At 39.3% G+C, this 26307-nt stretch overlaps 1 long non-coding RNA gene across 1 annotated transcript in view; it reads left to right on the top strand.

Moving 5' to 3' along the window:
- Positions 1 to 8724, top strand: part of LOC140611892 (uncharacterized) — a 55162-nt gene extending 46438 nt beyond the window's left edge. The window contains exon 2 of the long non-coding RNA XR_012013207.1: positions 8527 to 8724. This is a non-coding gene — a long non-coding RNA (uncharacterized lncRNA). The remainder of the gene's footprint in view (positions 1 to 8526) is intronic.
- Positions 8725 to 26307: the final 17583 nt, after the last annotated feature.

Below are 26307 nucleotides of genomic sequence, written 5' to 3'. Positions count from 1 at the left end.
GCTAAAGATCAAGCAATGACAAAGCAAACTAGCAAACAAACAAAAAACCCCAAACCAAAAAAAAAAAAAAAAAAAAAAAAAGAAAAAGAAAAAGAAAGAAAATCCAGCCCTTAACTTCTTGAGTTTATCAGTTTATCATCTGGATAGATTTCAGGGACATACAATGTGTTTCTCTATCCAGCAAAATGTCATAGAAATAAATGTGCTGTATCAGAAAAAATGGGATATGGGATAGGTACGAGAATTAGAAAAAAAAAGGGAAGGAAAAATCAAGTGGGTGAGGGAAATCTCCCCGGAGGAGGTAAGATTTCCTTTGGCCTCTTACGGATGTTAGAAATGTAGACAGGTGGGACGTCTGGGTGGTTCAGCGATTGAGCGTCTGCCTTCAACTCAGGGCATGATCCCATGGTCCCGGGATCGAGTCCCACATCAGGCTCCCTGCATGGAGACTGCTTCTCTCTCTGCCTGTGTCTCTGCCTCTCTCTCTCTCTCTGTGTCTCTCATGAATAAATAAGTAAAGTCAAAAAAAAAAAAAAAAAAAAAGAAATGTAGATAGGTGCCTGGTGGTAGAGTGGGAATTTCAAAACAGATAAATGATGTGAAAAAGGGAATGTTAAACATATGTTGAGTATGCCCTGCTGGAGGTGGGTAAAGAAATTGACCCAAATTCCCTGGTTAAGTTGTCCACACGCTGACCTTTAGGGCGCAGCACAAAGCTCAATTAATTTGCTTTCTGAGAAGTTCTATTCAATTTCACTTTCTTAATGGCTGCTGCTCTGTTTTATTGATGGTGATTGAGTGTTTTCAAATGTGCAATTCCATACCCCGTAGTGGTAAAGTTTTTCATAAATTGAATAAGTAGTCCTATCGCCTAGTGGGTGTTTTCTAAATATTAATAGAATTGAATAAATTAAGATAGCAAGAAGAAACCTGCTATCCTCTTTATTTTACAAAATAGTTTGGAGAGAGATCATGCTGATTACAAACTAAACTATTGCCTGTTTAAATCTAGAGATTTATGACTGTGGTTCATCGCATATGTCATGATACTATTCTGGATTCAGTGTGGGAAACAGAAATCTCTGATAGCTAGGTACTTCAGGCAAGACAAGATTTAATATAGGAAATTAGGTGCTTATAAAATTATTCAAATGGCTGCAAAAACAACAGTCTGGGGCCACTGTAACAGCTGTGATAGGGAAGTCAGAAACTCCTGCTTCTAGTGCAGCCAAAGCTGCCAATCCTATGACACAAGCAGGTGATAAAACGTGCATCCTGGAGTTCGGAGTCCAGTGGCCTCTGAAGAAGACTTCCACCTCTGCTTGCCTTTTAAAGCTCACATGAGTTTATCTTCCCCTCAGAGCCTCTATTTTATCCACATTCTTAGATCTAAGGGGGTCTAGAAAATGTAGACTTTAGTCTTCCAGTGATTGTGACGTAGGGTGAACAGAAGGGGATGGACATCATTGATTGCTAGGGACTAACTGACAATACTGTGGTCAATGATCGTATTTATTTTTTTGATTCTCTCACTTCTCTGTCTTCCTTTATGACAGTTAAAGAGAAAGTTTTTTTTTTTTTTTAAGATTTTGTTTATTTATTTGTGAGAGACACACAGATAGAGGCAGAGACATAGGCTGCAGGGGAGCCTGATGCGGGAACTCTGTCCCAGGACCCTGGGATCACGATCTGAGCTGAAGGCAGACACTCAACCATTGAGCCACCCAGGTGCCCCAAAGAGAAAGATTTTTATATAGAAATGCCATAGAAAAAGAGAAATTGAAGACATCATAATAATCATTATCATTATTATAAATATGAGAGCTCTTATATCCACATCTGATTATCTTTTTATAAAAACCAGCATTAAATGCACCAGCCATTCTTAGTTTCCAGATATCAGCATCCTGGACACACTGGACGTCTCATGCACGGCCTCAGCTGTGCTTCTCACACATCTTTGCTGCACTTCCCCGCAAAAGTTTAAATTGAAAACTAGTGAGCTATAAATATTTTACTGAAGTTTCAGTTATAAGGTGGGGAAGAAGATTGTTATTACATCCTACTTGATAAAATTGCTTGTTGGACCCCTCTGTCTTCCCATGAGGCCCTCTTCCCAGCCTCTTTCCTCCCTTCCCTGGGAGTTTGAGACATTACCTGCCTTGTATCAGAATGTACCTGGCATGCTCAGCTTACCAATATCTACACCATCCAGCAAAACCAACCTGGAGAGTTAGCAGAACTATCGCTCCTAATTGTTGCTCAAGCATGGCCTTTTGCCAGGAAGGTGGCATATAATGGACAGAGGGTTCTTTTTACCTTGCACCCCAAGTGGCTTCTCAAAGTAATCACCCAACAAAATGGTGTTAGTCTTATAGAGAAATTCTAGCCTAAGAAAATGATTTCTACTACTTTTATTGCAGATACTGTAAGACTTTTTCCCTGTAGAATAGGGTTGGATAGTCAACATTTTGGAGACATGATCATAAACTATAACTGTATACAAAAAATAATAATTACAGCATAAGGTTTTTTTTGACATACAGACTTTTAAAGTATACATTAATTAGAGAAGATGATACAAATGTAATTAAAATATGATTTAACTAAGATACTGTGACATATTTATATTCAGTGCTTTTCAGGTTTAAAGCACATTTAGGTGTCTGATCCACTTTGAACACTACAATGGTGTTATAAGTAAGTACACAGACTTTATATTTTTATTGAAGTGCTGTGTTTCAGAATACTGAGTTTGGAGGCTATAAAAATTGTGGCTAACTTACTTCCTTTATTGTTTATTATGGAGTATTATAAGGCGTTTCTCTGTTTCTATTTCTTCTTTGTATATATACTTAATATTCCCAGCCCTATCCAGGTCCATAAAATTAATGATAACAAAAATACCCAACTTAGAGTGACTAGTTTGTACCATTTGCTTTATAGACATTATTAGAATCCTCAAAACATTACAAGGTAGACAATACAGTATATGTATATACTTTTGGAGTTTTACTTCACTTAACCTCAACCAGAAAATCAGTAAATACTGGGAATAGCATTCCAGCACAATTTTTTTTCTCTTTCTTCTCTGTCTTGTTTTTCATCCTATAAGCAGATTCCAGACCTGCAATGGTTCAATGCAGTTTAACAAGGAGTTACAGGATGATAATTATGGTTCTCTTTTGGGTGGGGCCTACTTCAAAATGAAAATGCAGACTCCTTGGTTAAACTGTTAAGAATTTCAAGATAGTGTAGCAGAGCATTATACCAGATTCAGGGTCCCTCATGGGACCCCTTGGGACTGCACTGCTTGCATGTCCATGAAGACATCTGGGAGATGGCCACTGTGCCAAGGCTCTATAGATACAAACAGGAATAAGGCATCATCTTCTGCTCGGGGCACTTCTAGTTATGGGGACTGTCAGGGAGTTTCTCTTTTGGAATTGCCTATGGAGTCAACATCATGTTCTTCTGACTCTCCTCAGGGGTGACAAATCTTTCCTTTCCAAGGGATAAGATTTCTTGAAGCAGCCAAACTCACATTGCTACAGGCTTTTGTCAATAACTTGAGAGAACAGTCTGAGTAATTAGTAATGAAGCCTTCAGTTCAAAACAAAATGTGACTCTAAAGAGGGAAACTTGATTTTCTTGCAAGGCCCTTGACCTAATGCTGGATATCTGGTTCGATAAAAAGGCTCCAGAAATATTGGCAACTGTGAAGCATTCTTAGGATAGGCAGAGTATGTGAAAGCAGTGTGCTAGTAGGCGATAGAAGTTGAAAAATATTATCAGTTTCAACACCTTAAAGTCACACTTTCAGGGGCACCTGGGTGGCTTAGTTGATTAAGCATCTGCCTTCGGCTTAGGTCATGATCTCAGGGTCCTGGGATAGAGCCCCACGTGGGGCTCAGCAGGGAACCTGTTGCTCCCTCTCCCTCTGCTGCTTTCCCTCCTCATGCTGTCTCTCTCTGTGTCAAATAAATAAATGAAATCTATAAAAAAAATAAAGTCACACTTTAAATGCTTGGTGATTGTTACTGTAGTATTTTCCTTTTTCTTAAAAAAATTTCCCCTTAGCACTACGAGTTGCGTTAAGCAACCAGTCTGTTTGCAACTTTACTAGAGACTGGCCTTATTGCAGACAGAACTAGTTCAGGAACAAAGGTGAATGCACGAATGTTGTGCAAAGATAAAATGACAGAGTTGGATACCAGCTTTTGAAGTTGTCTGGGTTCTGGAGACAGTCTCTTTCCCACTAAAAAGGCCGTGAGGGTCAAATATGACCCATTTGGTAATGTGCCTTATAAAGTGCAAAACTAGAAAAATATAAAGAATTATATAGCCACTTCTCATTTTACAGAGAACAAGAGTCATCTCTCTGGCTTGGTCGTCTGTCTTCTCTCTTCTCCTCAAGGTCAAGCTTTTATTGGCTGGGTCCTGCTCGACAACCACTGCTGGGGTGCTTCGTTATAGCACAGCCACTATCTCCTCACCACTCCGGGAGTGGGGCCCTGTTTATTTTCTGGGTGATGAATGGGACCTGCCTAATCCTTTGGCTTCCCCACTTTCTTTCCCTGAGTTAGAGGCTGGGTGACTCACATTTATAGATTAGGTCAGCCATGAACTAGATGTGTGCTGGGAAAATGAGATGAGGAATGGCCTCAGTTATTCTAAGGTTTATTTTCCCAACTAGGCAAGGGAGGACAGTTTCTCCAAGTAGGTAGGACTATCCTCAGTAGCTGGGGCAGCTGTCAGCTTCAATCAGCCTGTGATGTAGGGTCTGCCTGTAAACAACTATAACCCGAGTCTCATGCCAGCCAGGGAATCCCAAAATAATCACCATTATTCCAGTTATGAGGTCCTCTGCTCTCTCTCACTCTTGATCTCTTTCTCTCTTCATATAAACACTTTGGCTAAAGCGGTTTATAGACCCAATGACCAAGACCCTTCCTCTGTTTACTTTGTGGATATTTGAATGTGTGTGTGTGTGGCTGTGGCTGTGATGTCCATAATCCGAAGGACTGCACTATTGCTCAGTCAGTGAAAAAGAAGGAAAAATCTCTGCCTAGCATCTTGTTATTTGTTTTGACTTTAATTTTAGGTTTGCTCGTTATTGTTCAGATATCAGGATTGGAATTCCCAAAAGGAAAATGCAGTGTCAACTTATTTAACCTTAAAGGATCAGAGAATTTATATTACTGTTTTAAATGATAAAGTCTGGCCTATAATACGTCTTCCATCATTTCATAAGCTTCTCCCCAAACAAATCCTGTATTTGTAAAATTATTCTTCCATAACTTGGATCAATGCTTTAGATTATTTTTTTCCAAATAGGGGAAGTTCAGTACCTTTGGTTTTGAAATTCTTCATCTTTGTTATGAAGGAGGCAGATTACGCCAACTTGGAAATCTTGGTTTTGAGATAGCAAAACAACTGGCTAAATGATCTCCTCCTTTTCCCAAATAACCTGATTTCTCAAGCTATTTCCAGTTTTATTTCTCTTTGATTTCCCCTACCAGTCTTTATCTTATCTCTCTGAATAATCAAATCCCCATAAATGTAAAAGCCTTCTCTTTTGAAGTTGCTGCCATTGAGAACATGACAGCCCTCTTATCTCTCCCCCTGAACTGCTTTCTTAGCTCCTGCCAAGGCTCCATTGAAATGTATCTTTTCTTCCTCTCTGTTATGACTCAATGCTGATGTTACGGTGTGTATTTGAAGATATGATGTCTGTGTATATTTAACTCAAATGTGCACATTTCAGTAGTCTGAGTTAACAACTTCGCTGATAAGGACTTAACATCAATCAACCAATCAATCAAAAATATTCATTTAGCTGCTGAGAGGACTGGGAGCTAAGCCACATAGTAGGAGGCATGTGAGGCCTGGTCTTTAGCTGCCTCTGAGAAAGGTTTGCATTCTAGTACATGCAACCCTGGAGGTTTAAATTGGGGTCCCAGAGCCCTGGGGAAAAAGGGGGACTATTTGCTACTTTGTATCCCTTGTTACCCAGACACTGTACTTGTGTCTGTAGGAGTACCTTCATTCACACAGTGTGGTAGTGTGGCATTTGCTGGTGGTTGATTCCCTTCCCTATATAGACAGCTCCTATTTATCTTCAGGTGTGTCGCAGCTAGCGCAGTGCGTGGCATGTGCAATTCCTGTGATGGAGGGAATGCATGCCTAATGCCTAGGTATCCTGCAAGGTCTGTTTTTACCCGTTTCGGAGCTGATACTCATTGTGTGGAATCTGGTAAAATTCCAGCACAGGATAATTCCTGTCAGAGATTAAATTTGTGATTCTGTGTCTTTTCCAGAAAGAGGTGCCAGAGATTTTCCTGGTCTGTTTTTAGGTAGAATTACTCTAGCTCACCCATTATTTCCTCCTCTCCAGCCCAGGGTAAACAAGAGTATGTCTGATATTTTATTCTCCCTTGGAGAAATCAATTTATACTGTTCACAAGAGAGGATGGCCTGGATTGTTTGGGATTTCAGGGTCAAGGGGAGTAGTGAATGGATCCTGAGAAGGAGGGAGAAGGGTGGGCAATTACAGCTGTGTTCCTTATGATGGCAGATTCCTGAGGCCACTTGCTTTCTAAGCCTACTTTGTAAGCCACGAGTGGCTGGCCCTGGGGAGGGCCCAGTACCACAGTCAGGGCACCCCATACCCATGCCTCAGTGAAGCCGAGGCCCCCGGCCCATGCTGTGTTCTGGGGAATGGCTCCCCTGACCTGCCTGGAGTCTCACTTGTGTCTGTGCTTTGAACAAGGTGCCTACTCATCCTCTGGTCACTTCTTGCATGTCTGTGGCTTGGTGCAAACACATGTAAATCCCCCCCCCCCCTAGTTGCTAAGTCGTGAGTTCTGCTTTATTGAGGCTCTCTTCATTCATTTGATGATATTCATTTGATGATATTCCTCACCAATTTCATCTCCTATACATCACTGGGACTAGGGTTTATGCCTCCTATTGTGTGGGTGAAGTTAGTAATGTAAGTTTTGAACCGCCGAGAGATAAGGCAAATGAAAATTCCTATTAAAACAGGATCGCTATATTTCAATGGGACTAAAAGAAAGACTTTCTTCTGCAGCAGAATAGACATATTTGTAAGGACATAAACTGCTCAGGTCCCCAGATGCTTCTAATAAAGGGAATATTTACCTTGAGAGTCCAGTACCATGAATATCCAGTCTGTATCCATTTGCTGTCCTGTGTTTACTCTTCAGCACCCTAGCATTTTCTCATTTCTTATCCCTTTTTTGATCACATGATTCACAAGAGAGGGTGTGAAGTTTGCTTCTGGGTGTCGATTGATGAAAGTTTAAACTGAGGAATCCCCTCCAGGAGTGCCTATATTTTAACAAACACAGACTAATAAACCAAAGAGTTAGAGCTCAGCAAATGATTTTTAGGTGTTGGCCAGTGGGGTGCAAGATATTTTGGAATCATTAGACATTTTTGGCTTTCCCGAAATCTCCAGAAATGTGGGGAATCATCACCCTAACAGAATGGTTTGGAACATCACTAGTCACAGCCATCTTGATTAAAACTCTCACTGACATCAAAATGTATTTCACATGAGTTTATATTCAGTATCTCCATGACATCAACCTCCATAAGTAAAGAATTAGCCTTTATGGTTCTTTTGGGAAATTGCCACCATAATTCTCTCATTCTCTTTCTCACCATGTCCAATGCTTGGAACTAAAGTTGGAAGAAGTCCCCAACATTGGAAGCTGGCATTTATGTTTGAAGCCAACTTGACCTCACAGGAGTCCATGCTCATCCTGGGATGGAGGGACTAGATGTCCTTCCTTCTGGCTCATACTTGGATACCTCAGATTAGGGACGTTAAAAATGGTACGAAAGATAGGCACCTTGGCAGCTCAGTGGATTGAGTGCCTGACTCTTGGTTTCTGCTCAGGTCATGATCTCATAAGTTGTAAGATCAAGCCCCATAAAGGACTCCACTCTTAAGATTAGCAGAGAGTCTGCTTGAAGATTCTCTCCCTCTGTCCCTCCCCCTAGTCGCATGCGTGCTCTCTTTCTCTCTTTTTCCCTCTGTCTAAAATAAATAAATAAATCTTTTAAGAAAAAATGGTACAAAGGAAGGCAAGGAAGGTTGGGAAGAGAAATTCTTAGCTTGATGGTTTTTTTTTTTTTAATATTTTATTTATTTATTTATTTGAGAGAGAGACAGAGAAACAAAGAGAGAGAGAGAGAGAGAGAGAGAGAGTATAGGCCGGGGGAGGAGCAGAGGGAGAGGGATAAGCAGATTCCATGCTAAGCGTGGAGCCCAACACGAAGCTCGATCCTATGACCCTGAGAGCATCACCTGACTTGAAATCAGGAGTCAGTCTTAACCAACTGAGCCACCCAGGCATCCCCTTAGTTTGATGTTTTAATCAATTCCCTTTTGCCCATTAGGCCACCAACAAAGGTCTGCTCCTTATTACTTTGTGGAATGTCTCTAGAATACTCCAGTTGAACCTTTACACTCCGTTGTTTTGTCTTTGCTTACAGAGTCCTGCTGGGGATTTAGTTCTTGCTGTTCATGGCTGTATCAGTTGAATCTGAAGCTTCCAAGTGGCCCTTCATGCAGGAAGATGTTTATTCCCCACAGCATACCAGCACCAAATCCCAGGCCCTCAATCTGTTTAGAAACCTGTATCCCTACTTACCCAAATAAAGAGGTCAGACCAGATGTGGGAAGGAAAGTAAGACAGTTGTAATAGTTTTCTATTGCTAAGTAACATACAGATTTAGCAGCTTAAAACAACACAAATTTATTATCTCAGTCTCTGTGTGTCAGGAGTTTGGGCATGGGTAAGCTGGGTCCTCTGCTCGGAGTCTCACCAAGCTTGAATCAAGGTGTTGGCTAGAGCAGTAATCTCATTTTAGGTTCAGGATCAACTTCCAGGAAGGCTCACCTGGTGGATCAGGTCCACCCAAGATAATCCCTCGTGTGACTCACTCAGAATCAAAGCTTATTTACAGCTGCCGAATTCCTTTGTTTTATAATGTAATGTAATCACTGAAGTAATAGTCCATCATATTCACAGGTCGCTCATCATACTCAAGGGCAGGGGATTATGGAAGGCAGGTACATTGGGAATGGTGGCGATCTTGGGGGCCGGCTTCGAATTCTGCCTATCAAAGTACTGAAAAGAGCATGATCCTGGGAGTCACATGGTTCTGGGTTCAAATCCTTCCCTTGGTGTTTACTATCTGTTAAGTAAGACTGATACTCTAATCCCTCACCTGTCACCTGAAGATATCAGTGCCTGCTGTGTGGTGGTAGAGATTTGAGGCAATATATGTGAAGATCTAACGCAGAGAGTCTTCCATAAGCAATGATCTTATGATAGGAAGGGAAGATGCTGGTCTTGGCCAAGGAGGTGGGGGTGGGGGAAGAAGCAGAGGAGCAGTGATGCTGATATATTACGGGCCTAATCATTGCTGAAAAAATTTTCAAAGGCGCTTGGAATATTGAGCAACATCTGCAAGTCTATGTAAAGAGTGGGAATTTGCCAAGTGATAACTGGGTAGTTTCACATTTATTTTTATGTTTTCAATTAGTTCAGCCTAAACCACAAAATTCAAACAAAGAAGATGTGAAAATCTGGCCCAAACCATGTAAAACTTAAGCATCTGATTACAGGGGTAGATCGAATGAAATGATTTTATTTTTGTAATAGAGTTTAGTTTTTCTATTTATAAAAGTAATATGTGCAAATGATATAATTTGGGGGCTACGTATAAATATAAAGAAGACAAATGATATTAACATTCGGTTTTTTCCTTCCAGTCTTTTCTCCTTGCAAAGTTTATGTTTTATTATTAGTATCTTTCCATGCATACAATTACATATTCTGCTTATTTATCTTAACATTAGATCATAAGCAGGTCTCTCCTTTTTTGACAATTTTTAAATTAAAACCATCATTTTAAATGGCTGTACCCTTCAGAGGTTGCAATTTTACATGAGTTTCTGTGATTATTTGATTAATGTCTCTCCTTCTCAGTTGGTATATAAATTCCACAAAAATAGGACCCAACTCTCCTTTGCATCATTGTTGTATCCCTAGCACCTAACAGTACCTGGCACCTGGCAGAGAAACAATAAATATTGGTTGAAAGGCTGAAAGAATAAATACATGACTGTATCTTGTGGATGTGCTATAATTTACTTTGCACTCTCTTGTTGTTAAACACTTTTTTCATTATTATAAATGAAGCTGCAGTGAACATGGCATATGAATCACTTTCCATGTGTAAATTGGTTGCTTCTTTCCACAGTGTGGAATGCAAATTAATCCTCCAGTTCCCAAAATGCAATGTATGAGTACCCACCGAATACTATGCCATTCCTATAGGTATTAAAATACAGGCAAGTATCTCTCTCTCTCTCTTCCTCTCCCTCTCTTTCTATATCTATCTATATATATTTATACACACATATACATATATGTATATATACATTACATACACATATATAATAGTCATATATGTATATATGGCTAGAACTATATAATATTATATTATCTAATTGATTAATAATAGGATTTGATTATTAATCGATTAACAATCCAGATTCCATGATTTAATCTCTAGAACCTGTATATATAATGAGCTATCACTACTGTGATTATGACATGTTGCATGGCATGGTTGACTTTCAGGTAGGGAGATTATCCAGGTGGATCTGATCTAAAATCAGCCAAATTTTTTTGTGGTTGGTGGTATAGAGATCAGAAAGATTCGAGGCCCAAGGTGCCTTTGATGTGTTGTTGCTGGCTTAAAGATGGAGGGATCATCTTTAAGAAGAAGGGATATGGGAGGTATCAAGGATGTGAGAAAGTCCTCTGGCTGATAGCCAGCAAGGAGATAGGGAACACAGTCCTACAGCTGCAATTGAATTCTGCCAATTGTCTGATTGAGCTTGGAAGCAATTTTTCTTCAGAACCTTAAGATGAGGGCCTAGCCTGGCCCACGACATGATTTCAGCCTTATGATATGTTGAACAGAGAACCCCAGTCATGCCATGCAGGATTTGTGACCTGTAGAAGTACAAGTGAGTAAACAGGTGCTGATTTAAGTTGCTCACTTTGTGATAATTTGCTAAGCAGCAATAGATAACTAATACAAATAGATACTTTAATGCTAAGCCCAGTGGCATAAATTCAGCAGCATAAATTCTTATAGATATTACATCTGTATCAAAATTATTATTCATCTGATCTCTGCTCTTAATTATTGAAGGGTTTCAATGTATGTCTTCCCATTTTGCAGAGAAAATTCCTGATGGATGTCTTCCTGAGATATCTCCAATCACTCAGTGTAGAATCTCTTGCAATGTCTAAAGGTGCCACATTCAAAATAAAAAAGGAAGTGTTTAAAATCAGGCTTTTGGGATTACATCTGTTAATAATGGAATATCAAAGCATTTGTGCAAACCTGGAAGGTTAACAATGATTTAACTGAATAAAATAAAAAGGGAATGCTGAGAGTCATCCAAAGCAAAGATAGCTAAAGCAGAATTTGGTCTTAAAAAATGAAGAAAACAAAACTTGTGTGACAGAAAGGATAGGGAAGGCTGAGAATTGTGAGTTCATGACTTTATTGACCAAGAGCACAGCCCATAATCTGCTGTGGCTCTGGCTGTGGAAAACGGTGGTGGGTTTCCTCCACAGCCTCATAGGTTAAATATACTTAAATGCGAAAGGAATAAAACTGAAAATTTTAAGAAGAAATCCTGGCAGCACAAGAATGCTGAAGAAATGAGACCCAGTTTTAGAACATAAAATGCCCAAATCTGTGGCTGGCAGTTAACTAAACATGCCTTGGGGGGAGACTTCCAGGAAGCATGGCAGAGAAGCAGGCGGAAAGTAGAGATAAATCTACTCCTGAAGGATAAACCTACGTGAAGCCAGATCCGTGAGTTCCATGCTTTTCTTAATTGACTACGTTTCCCAACCATGCACAGCTTGAGAGGCAGAAATATTAAAGGGTCAGAATACAGAGCCAAAGGCTGACAGTGCAGCTAGAAATGCAGGGAATCCTTAGAAACAAGGTAACTACAGAAGGGTGAACTCTATTTCTATTCAAATCCTTGGCTGACTGTCAAATTTCATAGGCAAGGGGGGTACCCATGGGATTCAGGCTCAAAAAGCAGCAGTGGGAGGACATAAGAACAGGAAATAGATATAAACAGCTGAATATTGTGGGAGAAGATGAGGTTTGCAGTAACATTCTAGGCAAAATAACTTCCTAACAATAGAAATTCAGTAATTTTCAGAAGAACATGGCCAAATCCAGAGCTGTTACAGTGTATTATCTGCAATGCCCAGTTTTCAAGCGATATTGCTAGACATCTATTGCTGCAGAACAAATTTCCTCAAAACTAGACAGCTTAAGCAATAACAAAATATTCTTTAGCACATGTGGTTAGGTCTGGGAGAGGCTTGGCTGTATGGTCCTAGCTCAGGGTCTCACACTGTTGCTTTCAGCATGTTTGCTGGGACTGCAGTCATCTGAAGGCACAACAGGCCGCAGGATTCACTTCCTGGTTTCATCACGTGGTTGTTGGACTCTATTAGTTTCATTTGATCTCCAGTAACTTCAGATGGTGGTAGTCTCAGATGACAAAGCACAAACTGTGCATGAAGCCTGCCCATTGGATATGTGAGCTCAGTTGGTAGTGAGCATCGGAAAGCCTCAGTCCATTTCTTTATAAAACTTTTAATCATGTGTTGTAACTTTACTTTTTAAAAATTTGTTTATTTCAGAGAGAGGGAGAGAGCACATGAGCAGGAGGAGGGACAAAGGGAGAGGGAGAGAGCAAATCTCAAGCAGACCCTGAGCTGAGCCAGAGCCCGATGGGGAGGTGGATCCCAGTACTTTGAGATCAGAACCTGAGCCAAAACCAAGAGTTAGATGCTCAGCTGACTGAGCCACCCAGATGCCTCCATGTGTTGTAACTTTAAGCAAATTAAATGCATATAAAATAGGAATGTGTGTGTATGTGTGTATACATAAATGTGTGTGTGTGTGTGTGTGTGTGTGTGTGTGTAATCTTTGTTGGGATTATAGAATATAGTGATGTTTTGATTTTTAAAGATTTTTAAAAAAGTTATTGAAGGAATATATTGCCAACATTTAATCTAGAAATAGATTTGTGAGTCATACAGTCTGTTTTTATAATTTGAATCCCAATAATTCTGGCAATTAATCCATTGAGTCTAAGATTATGATCTCTTTGCTTATTTCAACATATTTTGATAAGATCTCTGCTATTTATTCTGTGGCTATATATAATTTCCCTGAGTCCCACTTTCTACCTCTATATTATTGAGATAATGGTATGCACTCATGGGATTGATATGGAGTTTCAATGAGCTATCATGTGAAGTATCAGTATGTGTGAAATATACCAGCCTACACAGGTAATGACTCATCCAAGATTAGTCTCATTTTTCAATCTCCAGATCCTTATCGTAGTTTTTTACTCCAGGTAGAGCTTTTCCTGTTTCTCAGACGTTATGCAGCAATACAAAATAATTTTGGAGAATCACTGATCCCCTTTATTCCACACCTAAATTATGTGAAGTTATACAGAATCCCTTTCCTGGAAACAAGTGGTATTAATGGAGGTTGTCATTAAACAGGGTAAAGTAATGCGTATTTATACATTGGAATATTTAAATCAATTCTTAGTAGGAGCAAGGTGAATGTTAATTAACTCCTTAACTTATCTGCATGGTGCCACCAATCCCCATTTCTGTACTTTTGGTATTGCATGCCTAATCCCTAAAAAATGTTGATGCTATCAGACTTAACTGTTTTTTCTTATTTCTCCTCACCAAATATGGTTCATTTGGTTATGATCAGATCAGATTGCCAATCCCCCCACTCCACTCACCCTGCACCCACAAAAATGCTTCCATGCTGTTTCTCTTCTCAAGTTCCTGAATCCTGTTGCCTCTAATTCTTTTCTGTGATTAAGGCATGGGTGACTAGATGTTTAGAAAAAAAATGTATTTATTTCCTATTATTCAAGGGGTACTCTTTTTCTTTCTTCTATGGAAAATGCTTTCTTTCTCCATTAACTGGCACACACATGCATGCACACATAAAGCCTCTATCCTCTGATTTCCCCCACCATTGTAAAGGAGGAAAATAAACGTTAAGTGCCATGAATGAAATTGAAATTCAGCTAGAAGACAAGAAATCATGCAGTTGTTTCCCTAAAACCAGTCCCCTTCCCTGATGATGATATGAACATGAGTATAGGAAACAAAAAAGGTGTCAGTGCCTCTCTGGTACTCATAATCTTGGGTAAAGATCAACTGTAGAGTCTAGAATTATCTCACAATTGGCTTCCTCTTGTTTCCTTTCTTATTTCAGTTTTTTAGGACTGATGCATGGATATAATTAATTGTTATACTATTAGAATTGTTTTGGCAAATTTGTCCTTAACATGTGATCCTGACTGGCTGGCTGATGAGCCAGGGTATCTACAGAATGACATTTATTCAGAGGACCTCACCAGTGTTTATGATCTAACTTCCAGCCCTTCATGGGTTCAGAAGGCAGCTTTTGTCTCCACACTAGAAGTGGGTGGAAAAATAATAACCAACTTGGTAGATAATGATGGATGAACTTTATGTGGAAAGGATTCATGGGTACAAGGGAAACATAATTAAAAATGAAAATGTCAAATTTCAAGAATCAAGAAAAAATTCTAAATATATCATGCATTAAAACAATAATAACAATCAACTAACCAACAATTAAAACAGGTATTTAAAAAGGAAAAGGAAAATCTGGATGGCCTTCAGATTTCTTTGTAATGTTAGATGCTAGAAGAAAATGAAGCAATGATTACAGCAATTCCACAGAAAAGATTATGCCCCCCCCCCCAAATTCTATCCTTAGCCAAGTTGTCATTCATTTGAAAGCATGCAACAATTCAAGACTATAGCATTTATGCCCATTCTTTAAAAAGCAAAATTCTTTAAGAGGAAAGAAAATAAATGAACTAGTCAAGATAAATGGAAAAGAATAGCAAAACAAATACAAAGGAATAAGAACAACTTGATAAAGAATAAAAGACAATTTTATAAGTTAGAAAACAGAGTAGGGGTGCCTGGGTGGCTCAGTGGGTTGAGCATCCAACTCTTGGCTTTGGTTCAGGTCCTGATTTCAGGTTCTGGGATTGAGCCCCACATCAAGCTCTGTGCTTAGCATGGAGTCTGCTTGTCCCTCTCCCTCCCCCTCTGTTCCTCCCCACTATAAATAAATAAAATTTAAAAAGGATACCCTAAACTTAAAAAAAATAAAAAAAAAACAGAGTATACTTTATATTAAATTTCAAGAGCTTGTTTTGTGAAAAACAATAGTATAGACAAAAAGATCACATAATCTAATTAGATGAAAAAATATGCAAACTTAGCAACTTATAATATACTTGTTTTATTTAAGCAAATTAAACCAATTATACAGAAATGCTTTGTAAGATTCTAGTCTATTAAACTTCAGAATCTCATTAAAATATATAATTTTGTGACACATTACCAAATTGGCACATAAAAAGATAAAAGGTATTGATTGATATCAGTAACTCTAAATCAAGAGATTGTGTGAAGAACAAGCCCCAGGAAAGATGTCAGCCTGAATGGTTTAACCACTATTTTCTGGTCCTTCAAGAGATAAATAATACTGATATTATTTAAACTTTACAGAACACAAGACAAAAAAAAAAAAACCTTACAGTAATTTTATTTATTTTTACATGGATAGTGTAAGCCTAATAGGCAGATTTTGAAAGAGATGGCACAGAATAAAAAACAAATAAAAAACTTGAATTCTCTTTTATACATAAAGCAAATATCTTAAATAATATATTAGAAATACAAATCCAGCAGTATATTCAATGAATAATTCACCATGACTAAGTAGAATTTATTCTAGTAAAGGGAGTATGTGTACAAGATTAAGAAATCTATTAATGTAATTTATGATATTGGTAGGTTAAGGGAGAAAACATTTTCATATTTGTCATATATGCATTTGAAAAAATTTAACATTATGATTTAAAAAAACAAAATCTTGGACTTTAGGAATAAATAATCCATCTTGAACACGAGTGGAGTTGGGGGGCTGATCTCCAGCAAAGACTAGTTCCCAGTTTACCAAAGACGCACTGGATTAGATGAAGTTGGGTGAAGTAAGACAATACCTAATGCCATTCTTTCTATTTAGCATAGTTTTGGAAATGCTCGTTTATGCAAATAGAAATGAAAATAACAGCAAATAAAAGAAATATGAAAATTGGAAAGGATGAAGTCATTACTTACTTATGGGAAATATAATGAGATCTTAATGAAAAACTAATACAATTCACTGAAACCAGGTGTTGGAAGAAATAAGAGTTCAAAAGATTTCAATAATTGTTTTTTAAAATAATTGTTTTACTAAATAACAACAATCATTAGCTAGATAATAAATTGGAAAGCAAATCTCACTTTTAGTAGTATTGAAAATTTAACAGATTACCTGAGAAAATGTTTAACATGTCCTGAAGCCAAAATAGAATTCTACTATGTGGTTGTGTCCTGCTTTTAAAAAAGATCAGTTCCAACTTTAGTTCTTCCCCTTACTTGTGAGGTGACCAGTTAACTAACCCCAATTGCATCCTCTCATGCAAAACCAAGAAACCATCTTATGAGGGTTTTATGAAGGTCAAATGAGACAATGCACCCAAATATGCTCAATAAATACTGGAACATAGATTCTATTATTGAGAACATTCTAGAACTTTATTGGCACATGGTAACAATCCATCCTGGGCAAAGCTTATCAGGCACACAGATATGTATGCATAAAGAGTATGCATAAGTGTGTTCTTTGTGCTTTTGCTTTAATAGAAAAAAACTAGAAACAATTATACATCAAAAATAGATGATCGATGAAATATATTATTTTACATCTAAATCATGTAATATTTACATTCATTTAAAAATATGACAACACGTCCATTGATATTATAGGAAGATTGTCACAATATTTGTTGTGAAAGGACAAATATAGAATTTATGATACTATTGTGGTACAAATTCTATATATAATTGTATGTATTACCTGTAAAATAAAAAGTATAAAGATATATACTAAAATATTAGTAATAGTTCTCTATGGATTTTCAGATTTCAGTCTCTTGGTTTTTTGTTTTTATTATCTGGGTTTTCCTATAATTCTAAAACAAATATTAATCTCATATTAGTAAAAAAAAAAAAAGTAAGAAACAGATTGCTTGAGGGCTTCTCTTGCACACCACAATCGTTTGTCAAATCCTACAGGCTGACTGACTCCCTCTCTCCTGAGAGAGCTTAGGTAAGAAGTTTCCTGTCAATCTTTCTGTGTGTGTGGGTTTTTTAAAAAATGACATTCTTTGGTGAATTAAACTCCACCCCTATATGATTGACACATTTCTTTACATATGTCAATATCTTTAGTCAAGAATATCCCAAGTCAAGCTCTGCCTTGGGAACCAATGTTTCTTTGATGTGATTTGTACATCTCAGCTCTCATCATTCATTTAACAAATATTGACTGAGCATCTAGTTATTCTGCTAGGTGCTTGGTATGAGCTGTGTTTTGGGTGTTCTAGAAGAGTGTGTTAAATAACTCCTCTCTTCCTCCACGAGGTTTCTGAACCCACTGAGAAATAAGACAAAAGAGAGAGCAGATGGAGGAACAAAACATGTTTGCTAACTTCTTATCTGCGGACAGCTTAGCTGAGGGTAGTGGGAATCCAAGAGCAAGCGGACTCCCTCAGCTCACTGCCTCCCACTGTCTGGGTGGAAGAAAGAGTCCACATCGTGCATGTGCAGGAGTGTGCGGTAGTTCCTCCTGGTTGAAATCCACAGATTAAAAACTCCTTTTAGGTGACACGATCTGCCTCTCCTGAATAAGAGTGAGGAAGGGGGTGGAGAAAAACCAGGGATGTGACGCTAACATTTTTTTGTTTCTTTGTTTTTCCCGTGGAAGAAAAAGACTAGGGTGTGGACACACTACCCAGGGAGATGGTGGTTGTCTAAAAGAAAGTCTGCTTTTAGCTTCAGAGTCATTCTGCTCTTCCTAACCACTATTCTTTTGGGTATCTTCCTGGGATCTCTGGTGAGCAGTGCAGACTATGTCCCTAGAAGGCTGTAAAAGGAGGCAGAGAGTATATTAATTAAAAGAACTCTGAGGCCACTCAGTACTCAAGGCTGAATATTCATTGATTCCCAGTTCTATTTCCCATTCCAAATTATATCTAGCCATATTTTCCAATATGGCCCACCAGAGATGATACTATAAAATTAAATGACAACATTAAGATATTCCTAATAATAAAATGTCAAGAACATAGAAATGCCCCAAATTGAGTATAAACACTCTCCCACTATCAAATTCCTGGGGAGAAATTAGTCTAAAAATTAAATTGCTTTGCAAGTTCAAGTGCAAAAGAATTAAAGTCAGAAATCAAATTTGCTTACCCTTGTGAATTAAAGCTTTAATGAAATCAAAGTTCTCCCCCATTTCTTATTTTGTTCACTTTTAGCCAAAGATAGTCTTTTGGGTGGTATCGAGGTTCTTTCAGCAGATTTTACTAGAATGATTATGATCTCTTCAGGAGCTCAGAAGCTGAATTAGGCCAATGCCAAATCTGTAATGAACCTCACTTCTTTAAAAGGCTCCAAGCTACGAAGACACTGATGATTATTAGCACTGGTCTCATCCTCACTGTATTTAGAAATGGAGCTTAATGGCAGTGGTTGCAGGCAAAGCTTTGTTCTAGAACACAGTCCTCGGTGCTGAGTCCATGGCAGACACTCAATGGTTGCTGAGTAGGACGACCATACATTCCAATTTCCCTGGCAGTCCTCATTTGCCAAAGTAATGGGCACTTTTACTTTCACATCACTGTCTGGAAAATAAATTATACGACCATCCTATTGATGAAGAAAATCTAGATTTTAGCTTTATCTGGAAGCCACTCAATTTATGCCAGTTTTCTGGAATCTACCACCTGTTAATTAAACTCAAGTGGGAGAAAAATCTTCAAGCAGGAGCTTAATATGGGTAATATGATGCTATCATATTCAAGGGAGGAAATCCACCTCCTTACTGTGTCCTCTCTCACCTTATTCAGTTTAGAAATTTACCATGGTGGTATAGTCAATAACTGAAGTTCTTTTTCTTTGCCCCGAGGTATTCTTTCCAGTTTAAGATAATTTTTTGGAGTAATTTTAGATTTACCACAAAATTGAGAGGAAGGTACATTTCTCTAATGTTTACAAATATTAAGCATCTTTTCATGTGCTTATTTGTCATCTGTATCTCTGTTGAAATCATTTGCTTATTTTTTTTTGGATTATTTGTTCTCTTATTATTGAATTTTGAGAGTTCATTATGTATCTCGGATGCAAGTTCTTTTGCACACATGTATTTTGCATATACTTTCTCCAAGTCTATAGCTTGTTTATTTAATGTTTTTTTCCATTTTCTTAATACTTATTTGAATAGCAGGCATTTTAAATTGTAGTGAATGTATTTTTGTATGTATAGTTTTTTTTTTTTTTTTATTATTTTTTTTTATATTTTATTGGTGTTCAATTTACTAACATACAGAATAACACCCAGTGCCCGTCACCCATTCACTCCCACCCCCCGCCCTCCTCCCCTTCTACCACCCCAGTTCGTTTCCCAGAGTTAGCAGTCTTTACGTTCTGTCTCCCTTTCTGATATTTCCCACACATTTCTTCTCCCTTCCCTTATATTCCCTTTCACTATTATTTATATTCCCCAAATGAATGAGAACATATAATGTTTGTCCTTCTCCGACTGACTTACTTCACTCAGCATAATACCCTCCAGTTCCATCCACGTTGAAGCAAATGGTGGGTATTTGTCATTTCTAATAGCTGAGTAATATTCCATTGTATACATAAACCACATCTTCTTTATCCATTCATCTTTCGTTGGACACCGAGGCTCCTTCCACAGTTTGGCTATCGTGGCCATTGCTGCTAGAAACATCGGGGTGCAGGTGTCCCGGCGTTTCATTGCATCTGTATCTTTGGGGTAAATCCCCAACAGTGCAATTGCTGGGTCGTAGGGCAGGTATATTTTTAACTGTTTGAGGAACCTCCACACAGTTTTCCAGAGTGGCTGCACCAGTTCACATTCCCACCAACAGTGTAAGAGGGTTCCCTTTTCTCCGCATCCTCTCCAACATTTGTGGTTTCCTGCCTTGTTAATTTTCCCCATTCTCACTGGTGTGAGGTGGTATCTCATTGTAGTTTTGATTTGTATTTCCCTGATGGCAAGTGATGCAGAGCATTTTCTCATATGCATGTTGGCCATGTCTATGTCTTCCTCTGTGAGATTTCTGTTCATGTCTTTTGCCCATTTCATGATTGGATTGTTTGTTTCTTTGGTGTTGAGTTTAAGAAGTTCTTTATAGATCTTGGAAACTAGCCCTTTATCTGATATGTCATTTGCAAATATCTTCTCCCATTCTGTAGGTTGTCTTTGAGTTTTGTTGACTGTATCCTTTGCTGTGCAAAAGCTTCTTATCTTGATGAAGTCCCAATAGTTCATTTTTGCTTTTGTTTCTTTTGCCTTCGTGGATGTATCTTGCAAGAAGTTACTATGGCCGAGTTCAAAAAGGGTGTTGCCTGTGTTCTTCTCTAGGATTTTGATGGAATCTTGTCTCACATTTAGATCTTTCATCCATTTTGAGTTTATCTTTGTGTATGGTGAAAGAGAGTGGTCTAGTTTCATTCTTCTGCATGTGGATGTCCAATTTTCCCAGCACCATTTATTGAAGAGACTGTCTTTCTTCCAATGGATAGTCTTTCCTCCTTTATCGAATATTAGTTGCCCATAAAGTTCAGGGTCCACTTCTGGATTCTCTATTCTGTTCCACTGATCTATGTGTCTGTTTTTGCGCCAGTACCACACTGTCTTGATCACCACAGCTTTGTAGTACAACCTGAAATCTGGCATTGTGATGCCCCCAGATATGGTTTTCTTTTTTAAAATTCCCCTGGCTATTCGGGGTCTTTTCTGATTCCACACAAATCTTAAAATAATTTGTTCTAACTCTCTGAAGAAAGTCCATGGTATTTTGATAGGGATTGCATTAAACGTGTATATTGCCCTGGGTAACATTGACATTTTTACAATATTAATTCTGCCAATCCATGAGCATGGAATATTTTTCCATCTCTTTGTGTCTTCCTCAATTTCTTTCAGAAGTGTTCTATAGTTTTGAGGGTATAGATCCTTTACATCTTTGGTGAGGTTTATTCCTAGGTATCTTATGCTTTTGGGTGCAATTGTAAATGGGATTGACTCCTTAATTTCTCTTTCTTCAGTCTCATTGTTAGTGTATAGAAATGCCACTGACTTCTGGGCATTGATTTTGTATCCTGCCACGCTACCGAATTGCTGTATGAGTTCTAGCAATCTTGGGGTGGAGACTTTTGGGTTTTCTATATAGAGTATCATGTCATCGGCGAAGAGGGAGAGTTTGACTTCTTCTTTGCCAATTTGAATGCCTTTAATGTCTTTTTGTTGTCTGATTGCTGAGGCTAGGACTTCCAGTACTATGTTGAATAGCAGTGGTGAGAGTGGACATCCCTGTCTTGTTCCTGATCTTAGGGGAAAGGCTCCCAGTGCTTCCCCATTGAGAATGATATTTGCTGTGGGCTTTTCATAGATAGCTTTTAAGATGTCGAGGAATGTTCCCTCTATCCCTACACTCTGAAGAGTTTTGATCAGGAATGGATGCTGTATTTTGTCAAATGCTTTCTCTGCATCCAATGAGAGGATCATATGGTTCTTGGTTTTTCTCTTGCTGATATGATGAATCACATTGATTGTTTTACGGGTGTTGAACCAGCCTTGTGTCCCAGGGATAAATCCTACTTGGTCATGGTGAATAATTTTCTTAATGAACTGTTGGATCCTATTGGCCAGTATCTTGTTGAGAATTTTTGCATCCATGTTCATCAGGGATATTGGTCTGTAATTCTCCTTTTTGGCGGGGTCTTTGTCTGGCTTTGGAATTAAGGTGATGCTGGCTTCATAGAACGAATTTGGAAGTACTCCATCTCTTTCTATCTTTCCAAACAGCTTTAGGAGAATAGGTATGATTTCTTCTTTAAACGTTTGATAAAATTCTCCTGGGAAGCCATCTGGCCCTGGACTCTTGTGTCTTGGGAGGTTTTTGATGACTGCTTCAATTTCCTCCCTGGTTATTGGCCTGTTCAGGTTTTCTATTTCTTCCTGTTCCAGTTTTGGTAGTTTGTGGCTTTCCAGGAATGCGTCCATTTCTTCTAGATTGCCTAATTTATTGGCGTATAGCTGTTCATAATATGTTTTTAAAATCGTTTGTATTTCCTTGGTGTTGGTAGTGATCTCTCCTTTCTCATTCATGATTTTATTAATTTGAGTCTTCTCTCTCTTCTTTTTAATAAGGCTGGCTAATGGTTTATCTATCTTATTAATTCTTTCAAAGAACCAACTCCTGGTTCTGTTGATCTGTTCCACAGTTCTTCTGGTCTCGATTTCGTTGAGTTCTGCTCGAATCTTTATTAACTCCCTTCTTCTCTTGGGTGTAGGATCTATTTGCTGTTTTTTCTCTAGCTCCTTTATGTGTAAGGTTAGCTTTTGTATTTGAGTTCTTTCCAGTTTTTGAATGGATGCTTGTATTGCGATGTATTTCCCCCTTAGGACTGCTTTTGCTGCATCCCAAAGATTTTGAACGGTTGTATCTTCATTCTCATTAGTTTCCATGAATCTTTTTAATTCTTCCTTAATTTCCTGGTTGACCCTTTTATCTTTTAGCAGGATGGTCCTTAACCTCCATGTGTTTGAGGTCCTTCCAAACTTCTTGTTGTGATTTAGTTCTAATTTCAAGGCATTATGGTCCGAGAATATGCAGGGGACAATCCCAATCTTTTGGTATCGGTTCAGACCTGATTTGTGACCCAATATGTGGTCTATTCTGGAGAAAGTTCCATGTGCGCTTGAGAAGAATGTGTATTCAGTTGAGTTTGGATGTAAAGTTCTGTAGATATCTGTGAAATCTATCTGGTCCAGTGTATCATTTAAAGCTCTCGTTTCTTTGGAGATGTTTTGCTTAGAAGACCTATCGAGTATAGAAAGAGCTAGATTGAAGTCACCAAGTATAAGTGTATTATTATCTAAGTATTTCTTCACTTTGGTTAATAATTGATTTATATATTTGGCAGCTCCCACATTCGGAGCATATATATTGAGGATTGTTAAGTCCTCTTGTTGAATAGATCCTTTAAGTATGATATAGTGTCCCTCTTCATCTCTCACTACAGTCTTTGGGGTAAATTTTAGTTTATCTGATATAAGGATGGCTACCCCTGCTTTCTTTTGAGGACCATTCGAATGGTAAATGGTTCTCCAACCTTTTATTTTCAGGCTGTAGGTGTCCTTCTGTCTAAAATGAGTCTCTTGTAGACAGCAAATAGATGGGTCCTGCTTTTTTATCCAGTCTGAAACCCTGCGCCTTTTGATGGGGTCATTAAGCCCGTTCACATTCAGAGTTACTATTGAGAGATATGAGTTTAGTGTCATCATGGTATCTATTCAGTCTTTGTTTTTGTGGACTGTTCCACTGAACTTCTTCTTAAAGGGGAATTTTAAGAGGCCCCCTTAAAATTTCTTGCAGAGCTGGTTTGGAGGTCACATATTCTTTTAGTTGCTGCCTGTCTTGGAAGCTCTTTATCTCTCCTTCCATTTTGAATGAGAGCCTTGCTGGATAAAGTATTCTTGGTTGCATGTTCTTCTCATTTAGGACCTTGAATATATCCTGCCAGCCCTTTCTGGCCTGCCAGGTCTCTGTGGAGAGGTCTGCTGTTACCCTAATACTCCTCCCCATAAAAGTCAGGGATTTCTTGTCTCTTGCTGCTTTAAGGATCTTCTCTTTATCTTTGGAATTTGCAAGCTTCACAATTAAATGTCGAGGTGTTGAACGGTTTTTATTGATTTTAGGGGGGGATCTCTCTATTTCCTGGATCTGAATGCCTGTTTCCCTTCCCAGATTAGGAAAGTTTTCAGCTAGAATTTGTTCAAATACATATTCTGGCCCTCTGTCCCTTTCGGCGCCCTCGGGAACCCCAATTAAACGTAGGTTTTTCTTCCTCAGGCTGTCGTTTATTTCCCTTAATCTATCTTCATGGTCTTTTAATTGTTTGTCTCTTTTTTCCTCAGTTTCCCTCTTTGCTATCAACTTGTCTTCTAGGTCACTCACTCGTTCTTCCACCTCGTTAACCCTCGTCGTTAGGACTTCTAGTTTGGATTGCATCTCATTCAATTGATTTTTAATTTCTGCCTGATTAGCTCTAAATTCTGCAGTCATGAAGTCTCTTGAGTCCTTTATACTTTTTTCTAGAGCCACCAGTAGCTGTATAATAGTGCTTCTGAATTGGCTTTCTGACATTGAATTGTAATCCAGATTTTGTAACTCTGTGGGAGAGAGGACTGTTTCTGATTCTTTCTTTTGAGGTGAGGTTTTCCTTCTAGTCATTTTGCTCAGTGCAGAGTGGCCAAAAGCAAGTTGTATTGGGAAAAAGAGAAAAAGAGAGGAGAGAAAGAAGGAAAGAAAAGAGAAAGAGAAAAAAAAAAGGGAAGAAAAAGAAAAAAAAAAAAACGAAAAAAAAAAAAGGAAGAAAAAGAGAAAGAAAAAGAAAGGAGAAAAAAAAGGGGGTGGGGGAAGGAAACAAATCAAAAAGCAAAACAAAACAAAAACAAAAACAAAAACAAACAAACAAAAAAAAAGAACCACCGGGGAGTATCTTCCGATTCTGTGTTTTTTAAGTCCTTGGCTTCTCCTGGAAGTTGTCCGTCTAGCTGGTGTTCTGGGGGAGGGGCCTGTTGTGCTGATTTTCAGGTGTTAGCAGTTGGGGGAGCTGCTGTGCCCCTGCCTGGTGCAGGGCTCAGTGGGGGTTGTTTACCCCGTGAGGCCGCAGGAGGAACAGCCCCAGTGGCGGGGCAGCTCTGGAAACCTGGATTCAGCTCCGGCAGGAACTCCGGAGCTCTCCGTCTGCAGGGCCTGGAGGCTCCGGGGCGGGGCCGCTGATCTGCTCAGCTGGGGCAGGAGCGTCCTCGCTGTCCTGGGCCCTCCCGGCCTCTGCCTGTCCCGGGGGAGGCGGGATCCTGGGCTGTGTCCCGGCGCCCTGTGCTCCGGAGCCTGCGCTGGTGGATTCGCGCTCCCGGGCCGCAGCCCCCTCCGCGGAGCCGCCGCCCGAGCCCTCCGAGCTGCTCCTGGAACCGCGCAGCCCCCTCCGCACGGAGCCTCTTCCTCTGCCCGAGCCCCTCCGAGCTGCTCCCGGGGCCGCGCAGCCCCCTCCGCGGAGCCGCCGCCCGAGCCCCTTCAGCTGCTCCGGGTCCCGCCGGGTCCCGCCGTGCGCGCTGCAGCCCTTAGGGAGCTCGGCGCACTCTCCCGGGGCGCAGGTGTCTGTTAGTGTCCCCGGGAGCCCGAGGGCATCTCCGCCCTCCTGGGTCCTGCTCCACCTCCCTGGAGCCCCTTCCGCCCGGGAAGGTCGGTGCAGCTCCTGCTCCTCCGGGACGGGGCTCTCCTGTCCTGGGGACACTCGCCCCGGCCTCAGCCCGGCTCCTCGCGGGGCCCCTCCCCCTTGGAGGCCTTTGTTCCTTTATTTCTTTTTCCCCGTCTTCCTACCTTGATAGATGCGCGAACTCTTCTCACTGTAGCATTCCAGCTGGTCTCTCTTTAAATCTCAGGCCGAATTCATAGATTTTAAGGATAATTTGAAGGTTTTCTAGGTAGTTTGGTGGAGACAGGTGATTTGGGGACCCTACTCTTCCGCCATCTTCAAGAATCCTTGTATGTATAGTTGATGCTTTATGTGGCCTAATAACATTTTGTCTAAACCAAGGTAACAAAAACATCTGTATTTTCTCCTAAATTTTTCTTTTTTCTCTTCTTTTCTTTTCTTACTTGCTTTTGGATGTTCAGTTATTCTAGCGCCATTTGTTAAAAAGACTATTTTTTCCTTATTGATTTACTTTGTACTTTCGTCAAAATCAATATATGCGTAGGTCTACTTCTGGGCGTGCTATTCTGTTATATTGATCTATATATCCATCCTTATGCCAACACCTTACTCTTGTGACTACTGTAGCTTTATAGTAAATATTGAAATCAAGTTGTATGAGTTCTTCAAATTTGTTCATCTCCTTCAAAATAGTTTG

Source organism: Canis lupus, chromosome 20, assembly GCF_048164855.1.
Source record: "Canis lupus baileyi chromosome 20, mCanLup2.hap1, whole genome shotgun sequence".
Classification (NCBI taxonomy): Eukaryota; Metazoa; Chordata; class Mammalia; order Carnivora; family Canidae; genus Canis; species Canis lupus.
This window is presented reverse-complemented; position numbering and strand designations above follow the sequence as displayed.